Below are 25,987 nucleotides of genomic sequence, written 5' to 3' on the forward strand. Positions count from 1 at the left end.
GTTTCACAAGTGCGCAAGGACAGTTCAAAGGTCGAAAGATGATAGAAGTAGGTATACGTTAGCAGCAACCTGAGAACATTATACATTATATCGGTAACGGTAATCGATATGATACAAAGGCCATTCACGACACTTGGCACAATCGATCCGCAGTTTTATAAGGTGCATTGGGTTCACACGGACTAGGTATATGTCATGAGTGGCAATAGAGCGCTTTTTGTATTGTATTGTGGGAGGTGGTAGGTTAGCGTCGTGACTTGGCGTGATATAACCAAATTGGCAGATTTGTTATAGTTAAAAGGACTCTGTGTTAAGGAACAATGAAATAAATGAAAACAAGTGAACTTATGAAAAGGAGTGGAGTAATAAATATGCCAAGGGAAGTAGATGAGAATAAACAAGACATCGATTTCATATTGAGTAAGATTGCATTGTTACATTTTGCTATGATTCTGATAGCTTATATTAGATACAATACAATTAATTGCTTATAGTTTTAAGTTATTTGTTGTTATTAGGGAAAATGTTGTTATTCGCAACAAAACTATCAACATATATTACCCTTCTCTTCGAATTACCTACTTATCCAATAACAAATCTCATATAATCTTTTTGTTTGGCGTTGTTGCAATAAGAATAGTAGCATTAATATAAAATAAGGTTGTGTGAGTTTTTAATTATAAGAGTACCTAGGTAAATTTAAATTATGACTAAATATATCTTGGAAAATTTTTGAGAACGGTCCGTATTATATGCTGTAGGTGTACGTACGTAGGTGGTATTCATTAAGTATTTTGGAAATATCATACAAAAGAAGTCACAAAACATCGACGTATCGCCAGACCTTCGCATTCATAATGTTAAGTGGGATCTGGAATACAATAGTTCCACGAGAAAAGGGTTCTGTCCCATCAGGGACTTAATTTGTCTCCGTCTGTCAGGGCAATGAAGGCCACTGACCTATTTGCCGTTTAAAAGAATCAGTGACATAGATTGTATGTCGTATTCGAACATTTTAGCGTCTCAAGACGACTTATTTCGTTGTTTCATTTTGTATCATTGTTGTTGGCAATAACTTTAACTTTAACTGTTAATTTATTGTTAAAGTGTGTTACAAATTGCTATTTTTTTCATCTTCTATTTGTCTTTTATTATATAAAATCATTGTTGTTATACATACCTACGCTACACTATTTTATAAATAGAAGATTACAGACAGGAAAACGCAACGTTAAGTAAAATATAGCTGTTCGGATCCAAGTTTAAATAACTTAAATTTCCAATAGTTTTAATATTTGTTTGTAATTAAACTGTTACGATAGACTCGCTGATTAAAAAATAATGTGTTTTACTCGACTGATAACGATAGCAATACATGTGTTGGTAATTGTGTAATGTGTATGGATTGGTCAACGTACATCTAATCTGTGTTTGTATTAAACATTTTTGGTGTATTTGACGGTTGACCGTGGTGTAGTTGACAAAATAACGTATCGTAATGTAATGTAATACAAGATCTAACTATTGAAAAAGGGAGCAAAATTGTGCTCCAAAACCTTACGTTACAGGGCATTCAAGTACAAGTCTATCCTAAAAGCAAAACGAAATCAATTTCTTTTGAACAACAATATGATTTACTACCGCAAGCTTCAGCTTTTTTATGTAGAACATTTACAGGAACATTTAAATTTAGCAAATTTCATCCAAATACGCACAGCCGGTTTTGCTAGAAAATAAATAAAAAAAATATAAAATAAAGCTTTTATTAATTCCTTTACTTATATCTAATTACAAATTTTATTTGTTGTTAGTGTGGTTAGTATTAACATTATTCTTATTTCTCTATAACAATTCTATTTTTTAAATATTAAATTAAGTGTTAGTTAATTAGTCTTTCTAATTGTAATAGTATAATTAAATATAATAAGGACCGCTTTTTGCGGTAAAAGCCTCCTCCAATTTCTTCCACTCATCCCTGTTCTTAGCTAATCTAGTCCCAAGGGCACCTGCATGATTTTTGATATCATCACTCCATCGTGTGATTGGTCTTCCCCTCTTACGCTTTTTATAAAGCTCTTACGGTTTTGCTAGACCATTATTCAAATACCAATGTATGTATAATATTAGTAGCATTAATTAAACTGAGCCCAACTACAACGAACGAAATTTTGAATGCAAATTACATAATAAATAGTTACGGCCTTTGTTCATGTGAAATTGCTTTAATTTAATTTTCATTTTATACAGTTTTGATATGTCTATTCTTGAAATAAATGCAATAAATGCAATGTTTCATGTCAGTGTTTAACGGTGCATTTAGACCAAACGAAAATAAAGCTAGAGTTAGAGCAAGAGCATTCTTTCGTGATCTTTTAGTGTAAACAAAAACTCGTGTTCAGTGTTGTTCAGTATTAGATCATTGAAAAGAATCTTTTCGAACACACTATGAACAACGAAAGCTAAGAATAATTTGACATAGTGGGGTTAGAATAAGCATTGCTCGTTTGATCTAAGCATCGTAATAGGTACCTATGCCAGCTTAGATAAATATCTTAATCAGCTTACACCTTCATCCGTATAAGTAAATAAGAAAAGTGCACAAACAATTACAATAACAATAATTAGTATTGTAAACAAAATGGGTATAAATCGTTCATTTGTTATCAAGCAAAATCGTGACTTAAAATTCTCAGTAAGTGCGATCATCGGTTCTGCTGTGCTATGATACGTTATCATATCATATATTGTTTCTATCTTTGATTATCCATAGGAATATTATATGCGGAAGTCGTGTGCCTGTTACGCTTTCAAAGATAAACCCTTACACTGGTTATAATGTAATTTGATTTGAAGATAGTTGATTGCTCAGGGTCAGCAAGGTTTTTAATCAATCCCTTCCCCTTGTAATAGGATATGGACGTTTTGTTTTTTTTCCAAGGTTGCAACAAAGGCGTAAAGTTGTTTTAAATGTATATTTTAAAACTATGTATATAATAATATGTACTTACTCTTTTTTAATTTTCGGAATACACAACCGCAGATTTCCCTCAGTCTTTCAAGAACTTATCCCAGAACTTGGTTCCATCTTTCTAATCTGGTTTAATTTTGACTTTGAATATTCTGAAATATATTTTCATTTCGCCCGAATTTCAACACTCATAAAATTGAACATGCCATCGTTCGCATTCTGTCGATAGGTTTTTATTAATTAACTCCACCTGTCACGATGTATGTTCGTCATTAAATCTTATGAGTTCAATTCGACCCACTTCTTTATTATATGACGTCACTATGTATAGATACTATTTTATGCATTTTATTTTTGTTCTTTTGATATAAGTACTGGTGGAAAACCATACATTTTTATTGAAGCTTGTTGTTGTTAATCTATATATAACTTTAGTAACAAATATTGTCTTGATACGCAAAAAAATGTATTTTTAATTTTTATACAGACAGGAGACAATAATAGTGTAGCATCTTTGCACTTGCTCATTTTCTTAATTTTTTGTTCAATTTACGTAAGTAAGTAAGTATCGCAATAGAAATTCAACAATTACGTTGTTGATACTTTTATCGGTATTTTGTATTATTGCAATCGATAATGGTCAAGAATCTCGCTACAAAGTATGTCTGCCACGTGCGATTAAGCTTAATAGCTAATAGCTATATGTTTATCCGCTTATAGGTAGTATCATTAATAGAATTCTAAAAATAAAATCACGTGTTTTATTTGTTATTATATTTAGATCATATTTTATGGAAGTTTTAAACTATATGGTCGCATAATAAAAGGGCAAATGAATTTTATGAACATATTTTTTTGCTTGCAAGTACATGATTCGTATTTAATGGTAATTCTCATTGTGTAGTTGCTGGCTTTGAGCCAAACAGTGGTTGTAATTAGTGGTACTTCAAAGCTACTTTTTAGTTCTGAATTCTTGCTGATAGATTAGCGGCACTCCAATATTTGTTTGGTACAAGGTGACAGGGCTGTTCACACCATGTTAACTTGTACTTCTAGCATCTGGAAAGTAAAGAGATCAGGTCGTATAATTAATCTTCAGCACTGATCAAAGACAAAAGTATAGGGTTGGCATTTCTTCATTTGTTAGAAAAATTATGCGCTAATTTCGTCAAAATGACTAAAACATTGATGCAGTTTTTCGTAGCTAAACGACTGTCGTGTTTTCAGAATACGAATTCCAACTCTATATAAAAATTATATGCAAAGATCTAGAATTTAGGTACAATAACATTTTCAAATCAGTTCGAAGTGAGTGAAAATTTCTTTGTCTACCTTTAGGCGCTCGCACGTGCTTCGGACTCGTTTTTGTCCATTGAAATCAGATGAATCACCATCTATAAATGCAGCATAAGTAGCTACCCACCTACATAAGTTGTGAGAAGTCAGTTACCTACGTGTGCCAAAGTCCAACACTATGTTGTTATACAATTTAGTGCTCGTTATGGTAACTGTCGTGTGAGAATATACCTAGTTAATGCTTTTGTTAGAATGGACCGTAGTTTGCGAAGTTTCGCTAGATTATGGATAATATAGCGGGCTAGGTGTTTCACAAGGTAATAGGGTTGAATTTGCAATGCGTATGTGATTAGTGTTGGATTTATTATTCAAACAAAGAAGTTGCGTGAAACGCGTTTATGCACAGAAAATTGTAAGCAAAAAGCACTCTTACATTAGAAACAGTTGTACAACACTCTGCTTTTAATGCAAATATTTCAAGACGAGAAAGTATTCATGTGTATGTTTGTAAACAATCTTCAAGCCTCACGTCAGATGTCTCTCTTATAAAACATCAAATTATGCCACCTAAATCCTAGCAGAAGTGCCTGTTAGTCCCTCTTATACGACCCTCATTTGCTCGTGCATTTATTCCTAAAAGCGTAAACGACTGTGAAAAGCTGTCTGCCTATTATTAAGTGGCCAGAACCGACGTAAGCAGACCTCTCTGGTACATCTTTACGAACATTGGGTATAATGGAGAAATCATTTAAAAAACCGTTTTGATTTTTTGTAGAACGTCCAGTGTTGAAAAAGTCGAATTTAGATACAGGGTTGAGACGCTCGTTTCAAGGAAAGAATTAGAGTTAAAGTTGAAAGGCTTTCAGCTAAGTACACAGTGTTCGTTAAGATTGCGATCGTAAAGGTAAATAGTAAATACTGAAGTGGTAGATTCTTTAGCAACATATAGATTAATTTTAAACTTTCCAAGAAAGTTTTGTTTAAAGACTTTCTCAAAAAATAAAATCTCTTTCGAGCTCACGTGAATTAAAAACTCGAGACGAGCTTTCATCTTTCACGTTTCGTTTTAGATTCCGTGCACATGCAAGGCACCAATAAATTTATAAGATAAAGTGCTGAAAGTTTTACATTATTCCTTCTACGACGTTTTATGAGAGTTTCCATGCGATATTTCAAGATGTCTTTGGGAATATGTTAATCAAGTGGCTATATCGTTAGATTCATGCGAGATAAAAGGAAGGGCGTCTCGGATGACCTCATACCTGCCTAGTGCTTAGTGCCTCGGATTGAGGTCAAATGCATACCTGTTTATAACTTGAAAAAGGGCAATTTGAGATTTATATCAAAGGTTAATTCATTATATTCATTCAGCGAAATAATTTGAACCGCGATTTTTCTTTTAAATTAGTTGGATGTTTTGTTATGTTATTCAAATTAGCTTATTATTTTTTATTTTCGGATGTGATCAGATAATGTTTTACGTCAAGATGTTCAAATTACCTATGGATGAAGAGATACCGTGTCTTATGTCGTGAAATGTGAATGTCCGTAAACTAAAGACTGTATCAAACCAACAATAATAGGTATTGTACTTTTAAATGAACTCCATTTTGTAACACGTTCATAGGTTAAATTTGTTGATAATGATACACAACAATATTTTTACGAATAGAGTAGATATGTATGTCTTCCTATTTGTACAAACGGCCTCTTTATGTATTGATTTATTGTTATTATTAAATGTTTTATAATCACATTAAACGAATAAATACATCTAACACAATACAGCATAGTAACAAAGTCAAAAGTCAAAGTTCAATAGCAAATAGTAATGTATCGTACAACGGCACACAAAAACTTGTATTGATAACCGTTGAGATTTATTGTGTAAAGAGATTTAGTTCTTATTTCAATGATATATGGGCTATAATCGTTATTATCACAGTGTTAATTATTAGAAAATTGTTAATAGCTGTGGGCCATTAATAAAATGTACATGAATAAAATATATAGTTGTTAAAATTTTACGTTTTAATCGCAACGGTATTTGCAGGTTAATGTTTTTACTTTATAGAACCTCCTCCTCCATAAAAATAATTCAAAGCAAATAGAAAAATCTATAGAAAGAAAACGTTTGCGAAATTATGGTTAAGAAAATCCATTGATCAAGTTATTTATTCTGCTAACAAAGCTAGTATTCGGCTCGTTTAAAATAATCTTTTCTTATAAAGTATATGTGATGTAAGAAATGCCATAAATCATGAATTCAATATCCGTTGCAATATTTCTCCATCTAATTTCGGGTTCGATAACCGATAGACAAAATGTTGCCAAAGGTCGATCGGTAAACAGATGTGAAATATATTTAACCTTATCCACAATAAGACGAAAGTTCAAAAATATATTATACCCAAGTATAGTATATTTGTGAACTTTCGTTGATTGCCCCCGCTTTGCGGGTTGGTCCGTCGGTCGTCGTAAATGAATGAAAACATGTAAACATGAAAACATGAAAACATGTACATATACACAAATACATAACTGTGTAATATTTAAGGCAGAAATCTAATAGAATATATATATAAAAATAAGAATCTCTAACCCAGTAAGACTCGGATCCAATATTTTCTCTATACCAAAACATAGAACTATGGCTTTCCGCGGCAGTTTCAAATACTTTGCAACAAAATGTTGGAACGACATTCCTCCACCCATGCGCAACATTAGTAGCAAATTAAGATTTAAAACTGTTTATCGGGAGTACCTTTTAGGTATCCAAAAATCTATTTAATAATAATTTTCAATAGTTTTTATTTTATTTATTTATTTTCCTCTTTTGCATAGTTCTGTTACTGCCGTGATCCATTAGTATCGTGTACCATCTGACTGATTATATTTTTAATATTGCCTATTGCTATTTATTGATATTTTATATATACTAAAATTGTTTTCGTTATTTTTCCTTTATCTCTCCATATATTTAACATTATTTATACTTGTTTATTTATTTAAGTTTTTTTATTTTTCTGCCCTCTAGAGGCATTGGCAGAATATCAGCGTCGGGGTTTTTCAACCCTGACATATATGCTGAGCCAAGGCCTGTTCGTAGAACACTGTGCACATTAAATGTATCCGTTTCTTTTTTATACTGTGTTTTTTGTGTCTTTTAATTGATTTTATGTTTTGTGTTTGTATTATGTATATTTTCTTGTGTTCTATGAATAAACGTGTTATCTATCTATCTATCTATCTATCTAAATCTGCGTGATAAACGCGTAGGTATAGGTGTACGCACCTTGTACAAATGTTATAACGCTTCCGATAATTACATAAGCTGGTACAATTAGATGACTATCTATAAGAGCTAATTAGATTATTACTGTGAATTATAAAGGCTGAGACGTGAATTAAACGGGCTCCTTAAGTACACGTGGGGTTTTCTTCATGGTTATATGACATGAATAATATGCGAAAAATAAATCAAGAAGATGCATATTAAAGGGGATGGTTTTTGACATTAAATGATAAGTATATACCCAGTTTACAGATAGATTTATACATTGATAAATTAACGCGGTATAAATATTATATATATAAAAAAATTAAGCCTTTGTTCCACATTTTTCAAAACTTATCTACATGAAATCATTTTTAAGCCACAGTGTCGTCTGCTGCAATTTTCTTATTAAATTTCTTCAACATATATCTCTAATTCAATAGCTTAAAATTTAGTCTCATTGCCTAGTAACGTCAAATTTTACTTCCCAATAGGTATTTAATAGCAGAAGCATGTTATACCAATGGATGGTTTACAGGCAAGCACGCAATCGACTGCGGTTTGCCAAACCACCGTATCTAACGTTTAATTATGCACCGTATTGGATTATAACACGGTTGGTTTTCAATTGATTGGAAATGTAGATGCGTATCTGAAATAGGTTTGTAAATAGGTATCTAAAATCTTCATTTTTAGTTTTTGTATAGTTATGTGTAGCTCCAATCGGAGATGGAATACAAAGGGACTGGTAAGAATTATTAAGAACTTACCTTCAAATATAAATTATAAAAGAAATGCTTTTCAAATGAGTGGTACTTCAATTCCAATTGTTTCTACAGAACACAGTAATGGTGTACATATTGGGGTGAAATACGGTTCTCAAAAACACGTTATCCTAAAATCTGCACTGACTCTAAATTTGGGAATGATTAAAGGTACAAATATAGAGCTATTCACAGTTCTATTATAACTTCTTCGGTCTTTTCTTCGATGTTCTTATAAATAATAACTATAGCTTTCCTGTAAAGAAATCAATTCTTTTTGATATAAATCTAACAAAACGTAATGCCATAGGCACTTGTATTTATTCACTTAGTTGTGTCAGAAAATTAAAGAGTCTTCAGTTTGGTTCTCGATGAAGACAAAGTATTATTCTCTTTATTCGTTGTACTCGAGTTTTCTCGTAAATAAAAGATCGATAAGTGAGGACGTAAAAGAAACCTTGAATTTCTTCAGATTTTGCAATGTATTGTTAAACAATTTGATCTCAGATCATGTGATATCCACGATCCAGACTTTTGTTGAGTATCCATTTGTATATTCGACCTACAGCTTCTAAAAATAAAAAGCATTTTTGTTTGAAAAGTGCGCGTACATTTATGGAATAACATTGACCTCGAATTGTGGAACCTTCTGGAAATCTCGATTACCCCTATCCAATACCATAAACGCTTAGGGCTCATTTTACTTAAGGTTTCAAGATTTTTTTTACTAGATTAAGCAACTTTGTTTTGATTACGTTTCAAATGTCTATAACATTGTTTCTGTATTTAATGTATAAAAACACTAGCTGCTCCGCGCGGTTTCACCCCCGTAGCTCCACTCCTGTTGGTCGTAGCGTGATGATATATAGCCTAAAAGCCTTCCTCGATAAATGAGCTATCTAACACCGAAAGAATTTTTCAAATCGGACCAGTAGTTCCCGAGATTAGCGCGTTCAAACAAACAAACAAACAAACAAACTCTTCAGCTTTATAATATTAGTATAGATATGAGTTGTTTTTCATCTCTTTTCCACATTTTGTAGTCACATCTTTTGTCTTCCTTGCGAATAACAAACGGTGTTCGAGAAGGCACCCCTGTGGGACACCTTCACTACACTCCCGATTCGCGGTCTTAAAATGGTACTGTAGGGGTTCGTCTAAATGAAACCAGCCTTGTACTCTGATTGATCTTTATTACCACTAAAAAATGTTGAACTGAAATTAATATTATGTTCTTACAAAAAAATAACTATAGCGAGATTTAAAAACGCTTAAAATAAATTACCGCCACCTATGATTAACTTAACGAACTAATGTAACTTTATACAATCTAATGATCTGTCATGAACATACCGCCCACCAAGGACATTTATTGAGGAAATGTCCTTACAAACAAAATCCGCCCACCTTGAGGGAACATCTTTAAATATAATTATACAAACTGAAACTTACATTGTATATGAACTTAAATTTATCTTCTTACATTTTACTCGCAAACATTTTATCTACGCAACAATATCACTTTCTATAACATAACTTAACTTATACAAATACACTTTAAACATCTTCAAAAATACAATATAATATAACAACTATTCTTTCCTTAATAAAATACACAATTTGTTAACAGGTCTTTTAATAATACTTTTTTTAACTAAGATACTGACAACTCTAGTAACTTTATCGTGACCTGGATGTTTGTCTATGATTTTACCCATGATCCACCGCATCGGCGGAAGATCATCTTCCTTTATGAGGACAATATCTCCTATATTAGGCTCGCTGGTTTTGGACTTCCATTTATACCTTATCATTACATTCGACAGATATTCCTTTGACCAGCGATCCCAAAATGACTGAAACATTCTTTGAATAAGTTGCCATCTACTCAACGAACTCACGTTAGAATCTAAGTAATTATATACATCGGGTATACCTAACAAAGGACCACCGATTAAAAAATGACCCGGCGTTAAAGGTGCAGGCTCATTAGGGTCTGATGTATCGACTGTGATTGGCCTAGAATTTAAGCAAGCTTCTACCTGAGCAAGAAGAGTACTCATCTCCTCGTAAGTGAGGGTGGTTTCTCTTATGACTCGCTTGAGGTGAAACTTCGTGGATTTCACTCCCGCTTCCCAAAGTCCGCCAAAGTTAGGGCTGTGCGGAGGAATGAATTGCCACTCGGTACCATTCGCTTCCAACTGTTCACCCACCGATGAAAGAGCTGACTGGAGCTCACGGGATGCTCCTACAAAGGTAGTACCGTTGTCGCTCCAAATCTTGGCACAGTGACCTCGTCTGGAAACGAAACGTCGAAAAGCAGCTAGAAATGCTGGTGTACTCATGTCACTTACGACCTCTAAGTGAACGGCACGAGTTGCCATACATACGAATAAACATATGTAGCCCTTGTATGAGTGGTGTCCTCGGCCTTTGGTTGTCCTTATGTTTATCGGACCAGCATAATCCACACCGCTATGCAAAAATGGTCTAGCTGGTGTACAACGAACTGTTGGAAGTGAACCCATTAATGGAGACTGAGTGCTAGCTCTTAATCGAATACACTTAACGCAACTCCTAACGTGTTGTTTAACTAAAGTTCTAACCCCTATAATCCAATAGGCTGTTCTCAAATAATTAATCATCAATTGAGGCCCTCCGTGCAACGTCTTTATGTGAGCGTTTGCTATAAATAGGTGAGTTAAATGACTACTTTTAGGTAAAATAATTGGATGTTTGGTTTCATTACTTAGTTGTGACATTTCAATTCTGCCACGTATTCTGATTATACCCTTATCGTCAAGGTAAGGACATAGTGCCTTTAATGTATTCTTATTTAGTATATCACCCTTGTTCCTTAACTGTAAATATTCTTCTTTAAATATATCCCTTTGAGTAATCTTTATGCAACATTCTAATGCCTCCTCCAATTCAAAACTTTGTAAATATTTCTCTTTATTTGTTCTTCTGCGATATCCCCTTAAAAATCTTCGACAATAGGCAATAACCCGTATTAATCTTTGTAAAGATGAAAATCGTTCTAACATTGTAATCTCTCTTTCTTCTTTTACAGCAACAGTAAATGTCTTGACACTCTGTTCTAAATCTGTGCTCATTTCCTTTGGCCTATTGTACTCAATACATTTCTGCTTAAGAAACGACGGTCCTGAAAACCATATCTGATTATCCATAAGCAAATTTGGTAATACGCCTCTTGAGGCACAATCTGCTGGATTGTCCTTAGATAAAACATGATACCATTGAGTGGGTTTCATGATGGTTAAAATCTCTGATGTCCTATTTGCTATGAACGGTTTCCATCTGCTTGGATGGCTATTCAACCATGCCAATACAACTGTGGAATCAGTCCAAGCCGTTATATTGTTCTTAGAAATGTTAAGTACATCTGCTGCTTCTGCAAGCAACCTAGATACCAGAAGCGCACCGCACAATTCCAAACGAGGAATGCTAATCTGTTTGACGGGTGCTACTCGCGTTCTGGCAACCAGCAACGAAACCGTTACTCCACCTTCGGCATCGATTATGCGAAGGTAGATTACCGCCGCATAAGCACTTTTAGATGCATCGCTGAAACCATGAAGCTCCAGTTGATCGTTCAACCTTGTTCCCAGCCATCGAGGAATCCGAATTCTGGTAAGTTGGGACAACTGACTACGGTAAGCATTCCATTCTTCCATCATTTCTGCATTCACCTTATCGTCCCATCCTACTCCTGCTACCCACAACTTTTGTATAAAAACCTTGGCAATGACCACACTAGGAGCTAACCAGCCTAGTGGATCGAACAAACGAGCTATTTCCGAAATAATTGACCTTTTAGTTTCAGGTGCAGTCGTCGACATCGAGATATTCACCGAGTACTGGAAGTTATCTTCGCTGCGGTTCCAGGTAAGTCCTAAGATTTTTATTGTACTATCAAGCTTAATATTAAAATTTTCCTTTTCTTCATTATTTATGATTCCCGTATGTAGTGTTTGTCCTATATTTTCATTCCCTTCAATTGACCTGATCCTTTCCAATATTTCCTTATTATTACTATTCCATTTTTGTAACACGAATCCACCCTTTCCTAATAATTCTTTCATTTCCTTGTAAATTCTAATTCCTTCTTCAACACTTTCTGACCCTGTCATTAAATCATCCATATAAAAACAATTTAGAATTTTATCTGAGGCGACGGGGTAGTTTTCTCCCTCGTCATAAGCAACTTGATGTAGCGTTCTAACTGCTTGATATGGTGCAGATGCTGTTCCAAAGGTAACCGTTATAAGTTCATAATCTTTAATATTCTTATCAGGACTCTCGCGCCAAAGGATCCGCTGAAACATCGCATCATCTTCTGATATGAGGACTTGACGGTACATCTTAATAATGTCCGCGACTAATCCAATAGGATGTAATCTCCATCTTAAAATTGTGTGTCTGAGGTCTGCTTGTAACGTGGGTCCGATCATTAACGTATCATTCAAAGATATTCCATTGCTATTTTTTTCAGATGCGTTGAAAACCACACGTACCTTGGTTGTACTTTTGTCGTTTCTTACGACCGCGTGGTGAGGTAAGTATACTGCTTCATTCTTTTTATTATCGTTGTCCTTAACCTGCCTCATGTGTCCTAACCGTAAGTATTCATTAATAACTTCTGTGTATTTTTCTTTCAAATCCTTGTCCTTTTCTAATCTTCTTTCTAATGCTTTAAATCTTTTTTCAGCTATTGCACGTGAGTTACCAGCTGTACAAGGAGGATCCTCGTCACGAAACGGTAACTTAACTATATATCTACCACTAGCATCTCTTGTAGTGGTTTTTGTATAGAACTCTTCACACTTTGTTTCTTCCGGTGAGTATAACTTTTTTGTACTATTTTGTTCTTCTATTTCCCAAAACTTTTTCAAAATTTCATCATCTTCATTTTGAATATGTAAATGCATTGCTCTAATATTGTTTGATCTATTATTTTCAGATTCGATAGCTCCCGATAGTACCCAGCCGAAGGTAGTGTTCTGGGCCACTAGAGCCCCCGAAGAATTTTTCAGTATACCTTCCAGGATGATACTACCGTATACGTCAGCACCCAATAGAACATCTATTTTATTGGGAGTGTTGAACTCAGGATCTGCCAGTTTACTATCGCTTAAACTTAACCAGTCGAAGGAACTTGTACTAAGATCCTTCTCTGGTAAGTAGGCAGTAATATTTTTTAATACATATGCATTCAACCTTAGGCTAAATTCAGAATTTAACCGGGATTGAATCGTTAAATGTACCATGTATTTTATCATGGTTGAACTATGACCTAGACCTGAAACAGAGCCCTTAATTGGGATCTTCTTCAGTCTCAAAAGTTGAACTGTGGCCTCTGTAATGAAACAAGCCTGTGACCCTTGGTCAAGTAACGCACGTACCGTTAGGTAGTGACCCATTTTGGACTCGGCTTTTATTAGCGCTGTGGCTAATAAAACCTGTCTTGGTTTAGAAACCTCGCCTGAAGAAAAACATGAAACTATTGGATCAGTACTAATAGGCGCATTAGTGCTTCCATGATCATGCTTCTTCAAGGTGGGTTGACCTTTATGCTCAGCCTCTCCTGAAGGATGAAGCAAAGAATGATGCCGCTTTTGACAGAGTCTACATGAAGTAGGCTTCTTACATTCATAGACTATGTGATTACTACCCAGACAATTAAAACAGATTTTATTTTTAGCTACAAAATCGCGTCTGTTTTCCAAAGTTTGTTTAGCAAACTTTTTACAAAAACAGAGCTTATGCGATTCTGTGCAAAACTCACAACTTAAATTTGGAGTCGACGCGATCAACGCTCGTGGTTTATGCGCCGCTGTACTATTCGACTGATACCCAGGTGACCTTTTTGGTTCTACACACTCTAACGCACGAAAACGGTTCTCAATAAACGACTTAAATTGTTCAAAAGATGGCAATTCATTTTTAGAATTATTACTAGATATATTTAATTCCCATTGCTTTCGCGTTTCTGTATCTAATTTAAATGTAACAATATGTATAATAATAACATCCCAGGTGCTTACATCTATGTCTAAATTTTTGAGAGCATTTAAACAATCACAAGTAGTGTCTAGTAATTCTTTTAATAATGCAGCCGATTCCACATTCATACGTTTTTGACTAAACAGTCTCTGCAGGATGCAATTGCACAGATACTTCCTGTTACTATATCTTTGCAGCAACAGCTGCCAACATGGCTCATAATTTGCATCGGTGATGGGCGTTTGCCTAATCAATTGCTCCGCTTCACCAGTCAAGTGACCCTTTAAGTAGTGGAGTTTTTGGACATTGTCCAATGATTTATTTTTGTGAACTAACGATTGGAATAAGTCTGAAAAGGTTGTCCACTCCGAATACTTACCCGAGAAGACTGGTATACTAATTTTGGGCAACTTGACTGGTGGATCGGAGGAGTTCGGTCTATGATTATCCTGATAGTTTTCCCTAAAGCCACCCAATGCTGCCCTCAATAAAGTTTTATATGTAATATAAACGTCTTCGGTGTTATCGTAAATATCTCTTATTTTTTGTTCGATGGTGTCAAAATCAAAATTTTCGAATAATTTCGTGTTAATGTCGGAAAACTTCCCCCAATCCTTTTCCAAGAGCTCCAATCTCGCTTCGACGTATTCTCGAGTTACTCTCTCCTTGGGACTTTTTTTAAAATTGACTAAGCTTTTCCCTATTACATTTTGCAAACTTTTTAAGGTATTTATGGAACCTTCCATGGCTGCTTTACGCCACCTTATGCTTACCACTGATGCTTCAATTTGTCCTTGCTGCTCCACGCCGCCTGGCTGCTTCAAGTTGTCCTTGCTGCTCCACGCCGCCCTGGCTGCTCCAAGTTATCCTTGCTGCTCCACGCCGCCTGGCTGCTCCACGCTGCCCTGGCTGCTCCAAGTTGTTCTTGCTGCTTCACGCCGCCTGGCTGCTCCACGCCGCCCTGGCTGCTCCAAGTTGTTCTTGCTGCTTCACGCCGCCTGGCTGCTCCACGCCGCCCTGGCTGCTCCACGCTGCCCCGGCTGCCCTTGACTGGTCTTCTCCGCCTGGTGTTCTTGCTGTCTTCTTTTGCACTCGCGCGTACTTTCGACAGCGATCCACTGCCCCTTTCTAGTACGATTGACCGTATGATCCGGTTCGATTGGACCAATGTTCGAGAAGGCACCCCTGTGGGACACCTTCACTACACTCCCGATTCGCGGTCTTAAAATGGTACTGTAGGGGTTCGTCTAAATGAAACCAGCCTTGTACTCTGATTGATCTTTATTACCACTAAAAAATGTTGAACTGAAATTAATATTATGTTCTTACAAAAAAATAACTATAGCGAGATTTAAAAACGCTTAAAATAAATTACCGCCACCTATGATTAACTTAACGAACTAATGTAACTTTATACAATCTAATGATCTGTCATGAACAAACGGTGTTTATGCGACTGTGAGCGTTGCTACAAACCTCGTAAGGTTTCGCATCGCAAAACTGTTTTAAATAAATGTGAATTTTTGTTTTCTAATAAATAAATAAATAAATAAATAACATACCTAATCAGTCCTTAGACAAGGTAATCATTTGCGTAAAACGCATAAAGATTTTAACGTTTTCATATTCATTTAAAGAACTTCAAGGGCGCAAATCTGCAAAACTGCTGTCATATTCATGTATTTTATAATAAATCCTTTATAAATAGACTCGACGAGTAAGCAATACCCGTAAAACCGCTAATCAAACTGTATTCCGCTCGTACTCTCAGTCTTATATCGATTCGACGGTTGTTTATCGTTCTTATGTACCGTGGTTGATGGTCACGTTTGTTGACATACAGCCAATAACCCTTTGCTTGGGGTTTGCTAAATATTCAGCCAAAAGCGATGACGTCACACGACTGTGAAGCTATAGGAATAATTTGATTGTTTTGATACATGATGGAGAATGTAGATGTGAAGGATGATTTGTTATGTTATGGACTTCTAAGAAATCTCATCTATCTATATACATATAATAAATCTGTAGAAGGGTCAATTCTGTACATTGAAAATATTGAAAAAATAAATAGCATGTTACTGGATCGATACCAAACCCAAATATGTGATTAAAAACATTTTTGTCTGTCTGTCTGTATGTGAAGGCATCACGTAAAAACTAACGGTTCGATTTCAATGAAACTTGGTATAATTATACCTTATTATCCTGGGCATAAAATAGGATACTTTTTATCCCGGAAAAATACGTAGAAATAAATAAATCTTAATTTTTCCGCGCGGACGGAGTCGCGGGCGGAAGCTAGTATGTAATATGTTATACGAATGCACTATAAACTACTATCTAATGGCTTACAAATCTTACAATATAGGGTTTACTCTCCTTTCAAACTGTATATTTAGAATAGCGAAGGACTTAAATCTCTACTACTACTAGTTTATATAAGAGATGTCATCAGATAAAGCAATGTTACTGTCACAAGGGTTTTCCAGGAACACCTTTATAAAAACATGTTTCATAATCTGTTTATGACGAGGTGTAGGTTCGTTTATGACGCGTCGAATTACATGTTGACGGTATTCGCGTCACTAATCTTTTAATACGTTTTACATACAAATGTAAACGACAAGAAAGTGTTTGTATAAATAAATATTTGTTGAAGTGAAACTTCTGGCGCGTTGAGAGTAAAATTTCAAGGTCGCATGGCAATACCGTCACGTCATGCAGTAAAGCGACGATTTTGGTATCTTTGAAAAAAAGAAGAAGTTTTACTTCTGACACGTGTGCTCGGCACACACGCTCTTTTTTAATTCTATTCTCATACAGAAAGAAAATATGTGTAGTGCTGACCGCTTTCAATTTCCAATCAATCTTTAGAAGCTCGATTTGTTGCCTGCCAGTGATGTAGCTGGCCATAAATTCAAACGTCCTTTCGACACAATAGTTTTAGAATTAATTGGTAAATCGAACATTTATCAAGATTATATTCAAATGATATTCCAGTTATAATTAATTCCTAGAATATAGAACACCCACAGTGTTCTAGGAATTCATTTCGTTTCATTTAAGTAAATTATTTCTATTAAGTCGGTCGCCCTTAAACAAAGGTGAAAGTAAATTAAATATAACGATTCAATAAAGCATCAAATATAACGTTACATTTTTTTTTCTATGCGTCTTCAGAATTTGCGTGAAACCGTATGAATCCGTTAATCAGACAAGTGCGGGTATTTCTCTATAAGTATCCAATATCAAATGACTCGTCTCTTTTGATAAGCATGAGAGAGTTAAATCTCGAGTAAGTGCCATTGATGATAACGATAGTTCTTTTCATATTCATATTTAAAAATAATTTGGAAAATCCAAAAGTGCACGCCTCATAATTTTTTTTTAATAAATATTTATTAATTATTATTTTTGTTTATTTTATAACAATTAAACCACATCGAATCAGACCCTGAAAAATGAAAGGGTTCTATTCCTGAGCATACTCAAGCGTAAGAGAAAAAAAAAGACTCGATTAGTAAAGTATTTCGGTCGTTATCGTGTTAACAAGAAAAAGGATCCGCACATACAGACACACGGACGTCCAAGACAGAACTTTTTTAAACTGTTTTTTAACTAGTTTAAATAACAAAAATGACATCAAAAATATCATGAACGTTAAAAATAGTGTTTTTTCTTAATATGTGTGTGTATGTATTATCTTACAAGTGCAATGTATGATACATAAAGACATTTTAAGTTTGAAAAATCAGATGTTTTGCGCGAAGTGACAGTAGTACCCACCTCAACGCTTCGCTTATGAGGCGTGCAATATGTATGTAATCTTTGAAATAAAAGATAGGTACCTACATATTAATTATTATTTTTAAAGTTCTTAAAGATTAAGACAGTTCAGTTAAAACTAGTTTATATTTTACAGTAATTTTGAATATTGTATTGAATATTGATGTATTCTTCGCTTGAAAAAAGGTATCCATGCCGTTAATATTATTTCTATGAAAACAATTGTAATATATATGTGAGAGAATCATAACAGATTAGTTGTTATGTGGCTATACCTTCCTATTATAATGTACTCTATTGTGTACAACATAATGTCGATATTGAATTGATATGAAATGCATGGGCTTACGGGCCATGCTATGGTTTATATTCCTTGAGTCAGTAGCTCGATGATATAGTCTCGGTACTACCATCGACCGCGCAAGGTGTGCGCACTGAGTCATTATTTAATATTATTTCACATATCTACCTAATTATAATTAATTATGGAGAGTTATTTAAATTCTCCGACAGCAGCGGTGGGATCGGCACTTATTACCCCCGATTCCAATACGAATAAGACTTTGTTAAACGGTGCAAATCTGCAAGTGAGTGAAACGAGTGATAGTGTTAGTGAGATTCAAGAAGATATAGCTAGTGTAATGAGGTTCGAGAAGAACCACAGTTTCCATCAATAAATCATGAGAATGTTAGCACGACAACGACAATGTTGTGTGTGGGTTTCGCAATCATCATGTCGTGCGCATCCCTGTTAAAAGAAATGGCAGATACACTTTCCCGAAACGAAACATTTTGTTTCCGGGTCTAACGCATAATTAAGGAAGGTAAACTATAATGATGTTTACATACCGATGTACGACCCGAATGATAGCGAGTTTACGGCAGCATAATGGTGTAACGAAAATACCTTTTTGAGATATGGTATGGTTAAAAAGTGATCGAGTTTCAACATACATCGAGTGTTCCACTACAAAGTTGGTGCTAACCGACCGGCTGCGAAGGGGCTGGAACTACGCGAATATAGTAAATTCGTGGTAGAAGGTATTGCAGATGACCAGGTATGATCTGATTTATTATGATACACGCCGATTGATTTTGTGGGTCTTGAATCTTGATAGACATTTTGGCACAAACCAATTAAAGCGTCGCATGTTGCAAATTGTTTGCTATAACTGTGTGTTCACATGTCATTACAAACGTGACGGTAAATCTCGCCTATGAAACAAAATCAGTTAGTTTAATCATTAAGAATAACAAAGGTCCGTTGAATATTTAAGAAATAGTACAACAACGCAATTATAGTCATAAATTTGGTCACATAGAAGAGGTTTGTTTTTCTAAACAACGGGCGGCACGCTCTTTAAGAAACAATACCCTGTTAATGTGTGTTTACAGCACGATACCCTGCTTACAGTCACAGATGTTGCCGGCGTTAAGTTCAAGTGCCTTATTGACAGCGGGTCCGATTGTTTTTTTTTTTTTCCTTTGTAAAAGGATAGCCGCGGATAACATGACCAGGCCTCTAGAGTTTGTATACACTCGCGTAACAAGAATTGGCATGTATCAACCTATTCATTCGCCCGTTCACATTACCCATTACCTATAACTGTTAATGATGTAAATATTATGAGCTTTGGTTGTTGTAGACTTTCGAGTACTTTCGGGGATGAAGTAACAGGTTGAGATGTTTTTACTAGAGCCGGACGTAGTTTGATTATGAATAACAATGGGAGTCAAATTATTCGTGAATTTAAAATAAAAAATATTTGTTTTTGCGGACAATAATATTGAATTTATAGACGCGGATTCCAATGATTTTAATTATGTTCATCCTGTGTGACCCATTATTGAAAGTAAAGCACGAATTTTGTGAAATGGAAATAAGACTTGTGAATACAACACTAGCACAATCTATAGTTCTTTCATCGTTGATAAGGTTTTGTAATGCCCATGTTGTTGACCAAGGACTAGATAAATTATGTGACTTCATAGCTACTTTTTATATTCAACGATGTTCTCGAGTTTTCAAAATCATAAGAGGTTACATTCTTTTGTTTAAGAAGAGTATTGAAAGTCTCACTTGCTCAGAGTTTTCATTTAATTGGAATAAATGCAAGTTGCTGTTGCAACATTGAATAGGTATTCACCGCAAGGTTTCATAACATCGAACGGTAGCTTCGTCAGATAAATAAGAGATATTTATTCGTGAGGTATTGTAGAGAGATTACTCCTAGCTTTTCTTAAGTCTTAGCCCCTTTGTGTGAAATAAATAAAAAAGACGTAAAGTAGGATTGGTGCACTTCGCATACGGACACCCACCCGCGGAGAAATTAAAGTAAAAACAAAATATAATGACGTTCGTTCATCGTTGTTGAAGTACACACAGATTCCTGTTCAATAGATTATTATGGTTCAGTTTTCCTACAAGAAAGTAATGATCAACTTAAAAATCCAATATTATAATCAAAAAAATCACTGACACAGAAAGTTGTTATCATAGTTATTGAATAGAGTTAAAAGGTTTAAGAAGACCTCAAGCATAATCAATTATTAAGCGTTAACATTTTAACAGATTAAAATAGTCTCAAAGCATCATGTCATAAGAAAAAGATTTTCTCCTCGTGTTCATAGATGATGGGCTTACATACAAGCTTTTGATTTCGATGTTGGTACCTACGCAAGGGTGCAAGAATACCGCATGTAGATTTGATTAGCAGAAACTAGTTGTCTCCACATAATGTTCAATTCGGGCAAAAATAGTAAAGATTCGCGACATGTGCGATGAAATGACATTATTGATTTAAGTTTAAGGTTGTCACATACGATAAAAAAAATGCCTGCTATATAAACTTCTTGTTTTGTTAGGTGCAAATGAAGTGTTATCATTCGTTTATTGATACAATCATTTCATGATTATTTGAAACATTTAAGTTTGGAAATCCTGCAAAAATTTAGTGTAATTTCGTTAGAAAGTACATTGATCGTTTTAACATCGCAAAGTTAATAAAAGGCCCTCTAGAGCTGGACAGTCGACTTAACATCCGATAGAAAATGTGTCAGAGCCACTTCATACATTACAATCGATACGAATGGCACTTACGAGTTTAAGAAATGCGCATTGGTAATTGTTGACGCATTTACTGGTAAATATTGTCACCTAGCTCCTGTTAAAAATGTGTCTTCACAAAAAAAGAGCATGTTAAGCGCTGTGTTTTTGTTGCCTTATTTAAGGCGCTGAAAGTAATAGTAGCCGATCAAGCTACGTCATTTGCAGGTAGCGAACTCATAGACTTGTGTTGACAGTGTTCTTTTGAGTTTTACAAAATTACAAGCGGGATGAGTTGCGCTAACGGGTTATTTTAAAAGGTTTATGTCTGTTCTTAAGTTCATTGTTTCATTATCGCTGAAAATCATGAACGTAGATATTGGTATTCTACAATTATTGGCAAAATTCAACTTACTTTGAATTGTATTGTATGAAAGAAACGCACAGCACAGGCGACAGCCCATTGCAATTGTCTATACTCTATAGGCTGCAAGTCCACCGCGTAATAATGTTTTAGTACGAGTGTCAACACTTTAGTAGTTAACCTATTTGAAATTAGAAATAACACAAAAGTCAGGATGGACGAGCAATTGTACGTCTATAAGGCTCGTATTGAAAAAAAAAAAAAAAACAGCATTATGTTTAATGTTGATGATTTTGTGTTAGTAAGAAAGAAAAGCCGATTGTAACATCAATGTTATTTTACTTGTTTTGATAGTCATTTATGATTATTGAATCGTCTGAAGGTAGACTGTGACAATGTGATATCGTCGGTAGTGGCAAATGATATGGAAGTCAGTGCGACTTTAGACCCGGGTTCAGTCTTCGTAAATTAATTATTAGTTGTTACTCTGCCCCAATTGTAAAGTGTTGTTATTATACCTAGTTAATTATAGTTATTACATCAAGTTATAGGTGCAAGGTGGTTTTGTGTATTCCTGTAAATAGTGTCACTGGATGACGAATTGATGGCGTGTTCTACGATGTTTATTACTGACTTAGGAGAGAAGTTCTCCAGTCCATGCAAAATAATTTAAAATTTGCGATAACGAGAGGTATCGAATCGAGTCTCAAACTGGAGGCCGCAGTTGGAAAGTGAGTCAATGAATGAAAAAAAAAATGTAGTCCACAAGCTACTCCTTACTTCCAGTAACTTCCAGCCTGGCAGAGATTGCTGTGTGTGAGCAATAAGGCCGCATATTGTGTAAAATATTTTTACCTTATAAGTCTGTACTAGATTTCCTTACATTGTTTTGTACAATAAAGTATTATTAATAAATAAATACATACTCCGTATAATTTTATTTTTGTTTTATTTTATTATTTTTACCTATTTATTCCTTTGGTTGTTACATAGATATATAGTTAATCTAAGTATAGTTAATCTAAGTATTACACAAAAGTTTCATAACACACATACACACCACAATTTAATAGCTCAATAATAGCTCTGTGTTTGACATAGCAAGGCGTTTATGTCATATTGTACATTGGAAGCTCCGCGCTTCGTGTAGTTGTGGGTAGCGCTTGCGCTCCTTGTGATCACAGTACATGGCAGGCTCCGCGCTGCATGTAGTTCCAGATGTTATGGGTAGCATTGCGCTCCTTGTGATCACAGTACATTGGAAGCTTCGCGCTTCGTGTAGTTCCAGATGTTATGGGTAGCATTATGCTCCTTGTAGTCACAGTACATATGAGGCTCCGCGCTGTATGTAGTTCCAGATTTTGTGCGAAGCATTGCGCTTCATGTGACTACAGTACATGTCAGGCTCCGCGCTGCATGTAGTTCCAGTATTTGTTCAGAGCTCTACACTTACAATATAATACACACACACACACCAATACATGGCAAGCTCCGCGCTGCATGTAGTTCCAAATGTTATGGGTAGCATTGCGCTCCTTGTGATCACAGTACATGGCAGGCTCCGCGCTGCATGTAGTTCCAGATGTTATGGGTAGCATTGCGCTCCTTGTGATCACAGTACATGGCAGGCTCCGCGCTGCATGTAGTTCCAGTTGTTGTGGGTAGCTTTAAGCTCCTTGTAGTCACAGTACATATGAGGCTCCGCGCTGTATGTAGTTCCAGATTTTGTGCGAAGCATTGCGCTTCATGTGACTACAGTACATGTCAGGCTCCGCGCTGCATGTAGTTCCAGTATTTGTTCAGAGCTCTACACTTACAATGTAATACACACACAATACATTCAAAGCTTCGCCTTTAGGCGACAGTAGCAGTTGTTGATATCGCCGATGATGACGATGATGAGTGATAATTTGTAAGTCGGTGTGAAAAGTTACAAACCGTGAAGGGAAAAGAGTTTGAATACAACAAATGGCATAGTGACGCAGAAGTAATCTCGCAAGATTGCTTGTCGAATTGTTCGCGCGAGAACGCGCTCGTTGTCAGAATGGCCGTGTGAGAGAATCATAACAGATTAGTTGTTATGTGGCTATACCTTCCTATTATAATGTACTCTATTGTGTACAACATAATGTCGATATTGAATTGATATGAAATGCATGGGCTTACGGGCCATGCTATGGTTTATATTCCTTGAGTCAGTAGCTCGATGATATAGTCTCGGTACTACCATCGACCGCGCAAGGTGTGCGCACTGAGTCATTATTTAATATTATTTCACATATCTACCTAATTATAATTAATTATGGAGAGTTATTTAAATTCTCCGACATATAAATTTGACAAAATTATTATAGTTGAGTTTTATATAGCTGAGTCGGGAAACAACTCAGGACTATACTTAGTGACTACTTTAGCAGGTCAGGTGGAAATTGAAATACGTCAGTAAAATACGTAAAAGCTATGATTTATTAAATCAAAACGGTTTTATCGATATCGACAGTTTAACTTCAATCATACAAGTTTGTTTAACGCCAATTATTTTTGGTTTAATTGAACGATTCAGGTTTCAACTTTTATTCGAGATCATGAGCTCTATTTGTGTTATTAAACTTTATCTTATTAATTAGTGTTTGCAATTAATATTCGGTCTGTACGTATGTAAATAAAACATCTACCTACGATAATTTTACGCATATAGCACCTCAGAAACAACCTCTTTTTTTGTCCCTTACCAATTGTTCAAGCAAGCTCATCTTAGCTACACCTTATTTAAATAGCATCTTCGCTGAAACATAAAAAAACTGCATAGGTAACATTTTATCTCATCTAGCGGTCCGCCCCGGCTTCGCCCGTGGTACATATTTCGCAATAAAAGGTAGCCTATGTTCTTTCTCAGGGTCTAAAGATTATCTGTGCCAAATTTCATCAAAATCGGTCCAGTAGTTTATGCGTGAAAACCATACATACATACATACAAACCTTTCCTCTTTATAATATTAGATAGTATAGAAATATTAGTAAAGATAACATTAACGTTATAAATATCTGAAATAATATTTGGACACAACCCGACTATCCAATTAGTTAATCATTTATCTTTATAATCGTATTCCTAAAAGTGGAAAGGTGCACTTTCATTTCGTATAGAGTAATATTATAGATAGCAAAAAGTAAATTTAATGTCGTAGTGGAAGGATTCACAGTATGGTGCTCACAATTATCGGTTTATTAAACTCAGTTTGACTCTTTTGTAGAAAATATAGCGAAATTATTTTACAAGAAAGCGCGAGATTGAAACTTCATTTAATAACAGCTTCCATGCGGCAAAATATCAAAGTGCTATGCTGTGACCATAGAAATCTAAATAACAAGACACAAGAAGTCGTAAGCGCGCGTGACCTTGTCGCCACTCAGGTGACTTTCACATCACCAGCTGTGCCACCAGTGTGTTCGTCACAGTTCAGTTGATCTGGAGACGTATGTGTGTAAACATGGTGTGTTTCAGCATTTCCCATTGCGGAAATTCTTCCACAAGTTGTAATTATACTAATAAAGGAATAATATTTCATCGGTAAATATTTTTTTTTAGAAATAATGCCGTTTTTCCTTAAAATTATAGAATATTTACAAGTATTACGAGTGTCACCATAGTAATCGAAATAACAATGAATGACACAGTCGAGCATTCTTATTATCACGTTTAACACAAATTTCAACCTTATTGGAGCAAAAAGAAACAAAACGTCTCATATACTAAGACCTCATTCACACGAGAGCTTTTTTAACGTCCGTTAAAAAAGCGTCCAAATAGAACAAATGCATTCCCAAGTATATGTTCACACGTCAGCGCTTTTAAAGCGCGACGCTTTTTTATCGCGCAGTGTTCTATTTTCAACGCTCGGCGTTGGGCGTTAAATAAAATAGACCATAGGAAACTTCTTACTATTATTCAGACGAGCGCTAAAAAAGCGCCGGCGCTGCGTTCAGTATGCCGCACGCTCGCTCAGCGGTAGCACGTGTTTGTTGTGCTTATAATCATCAGAAAATCGATACGATGTCGTGGATTGTTGATCCCGAACTATTAATTATAGATGTGGAGTCTCGTCCGTTCCTGTATTCAAAATCGTTATAGACATTTGAAAATAATTAAAAAAATTCCGGGGTATTGCCTTAACTCTTCGTACAGTGTCACAAACTGCTCTTTTAAGTATCTCTGTTCATTCAGAGGATGTACCCAGAATGCCTTTTGTTTTCTTTTTCGTCTTTTAATAACACAAATCGCTAGTGCCAATCTTTCTTTCTTTCTTTCTTTCAAATATACCTAACATATAAAAATTAAAACAGTAGGTATTTTTATCATATTCCTTCATGTTTATCGATGACGAGTTTGAACAAATACCTAAGTAGGTACCTACAAGTGGTTTATTAAGAACAAACTTTCCGAGGAATTCTAAGC

General features: G+C 35.2%; 1 pseudogene across 1 annotated transcript in view; it reads left to right on the forward strand.

Annotated features, from left to right (window-relative positions):
• The first annotated feature begins 237 nt into the window (after positions 1-237).
• Positions 238-25,987, forward strand: part of LOC149897942 (uncharacterized) — a 54,341-nt pseudogene continuing 28,591 nt past the window's right edge. The window contains exon 1 of the transcript XR_016458131.1: positions 238-420. The product of XR_016458131.1 is annotated as an uncharacterized LOC149897942 (transcript). The remainder of the gene's footprint in view (positions 421-25,987) is intronic.

This window comes from Colias eurytheme, chromosome 24, assembly GCF_061535395.1.
Source record: "Colias eurytheme isolate Ceu_HAF_F1 chromosome 24, ilColEury1 Martin Lab GWU primary, whole genome shotgun sequence".
Classification (NCBI taxonomy): Eukaryota; Metazoa; Arthropoda; class Insecta; order Lepidoptera; family Pieridae; genus Colias; species Colias eurytheme.